The following is a 1,367-nucleotide window of genomic DNA, read 5'->3' as shown; positions in this document are numbered from 1 at the left end:
GAACCGTCCAGATTTTTGGAAAATATCAAAATTTTGAAACAACATTTTGCAATTTAAATTGAAATCTGCAAAACCGAATCCTTTGAAATCTTGCAGATGGTTTACAGTTATGATAAGAATGATATATTTTTAATCAAAATATATTTACTTATCCTCTACCAAAAATTGGTGACGTCAGCTCAAAAGTTTGCCGAATAAATCCTATCTAAAATGTACAAAATATGATGAGTTTGTACTTGTGCTTTGTCATTCCATTCATATTTTTTGGATTTGCATATACAGGGCGACTCAAAAAATTTAATGAATCAGTCAAATTATTAAAGAAGGTGAAACCAGAAGCGATAACTTTCGACCATTTTTTTTAAAACGGGACACCACAACGTGAGGAAATAAAAAATTTCGTCTTCAGCTCAAATGAAAACAAATGAGTTTATGAAATGCAAGATTTTTTTATAAACCAAAATTTAGCTGCAATTCTGACTGGATTTGTGAAAAAATAAGCTATGAAGTTTTACAAATGTTAAAAGGGTTAAGCAGGTCTGTGGCGGCACAATAACACGTTGGTAAGAGGAGAAAGATAAACGGCCTCGTTGTTTAGTGGTGAGGATACCTGCCTGGCAAGCGGATGACGTGTGGTTCGATTCCACCCGAGGCAGCAACATTTTTCTTCGTTTACCTTCAAGGTAGGTTGGGAAAATTATCTGTAGCAGTAGGAAGAAAGAAGAAATTTGAGGTTATATTCTACGCGAATTTCATTTAATCTACAGTCAAGAAATGACTGATTTTCCAATCAATTCTATAACATTTAAAGCTAAAAGATATATTTTACAATAACTGTTTTGTCTGCATCATTCAGAGACAGTGTTATCGATCGATTTGTAGAACATTCCCTTCGGGAGGAAGATAGAGAAGAAATACAGTATCAAGATCAAGTGAGTCTAGTAGCTAGAAGAACACATTCTACGAATAAATAGATACAAAGATAGAATGATAGTGTTCTAAAATTTGATGAGTAACAAAACAAAGTGATCATAAATCTGAAGAATTAGTCTGCAAAATAGTCTTGATAATGACAGTGTTTCAAAGACAAGCCAATCAAATATGAGAATGAACCAGATTTGCGAATGAAGATAACAGATGAAGACATACAGAAGTAAAAAAAAAGAAACAAGAGAACTGGAAACAAGGCTGCTAGATTAGATGCAAATTAATTGCAGAACTGTCTGCCTCCATGGGTTTAAGAATAAATTTAAAATTAGAAAAAATCTTTCGAAGTCGTCGCTGTTTGGTACAAATTCTCGTTAGAGAACTGATCCTCGTTTGAAGATGAAGAGAGTCGAATAAAAGGGATGTCAAATAAAAATCTG

This window comes from Zophobas morio, unplaced genomic scaffold, assembly GCF_036711695.1.
Source record: "Zophobas morio isolate AGI-343-1 ecotype UQ-CSIRO unplaced genomic scaffold, CSIRO_AGI_Zmor_V1 ptg000006l, whole genome shotgun sequence".
Classification (NCBI taxonomy): domain Eukaryota; kingdom Metazoa; phylum Arthropoda; class Insecta; order Coleoptera; family Tenebrionidae; genus Zophobas; species Zophobas morio.
Note: the sequence above shows the minus strand (reverse complement) of the source record.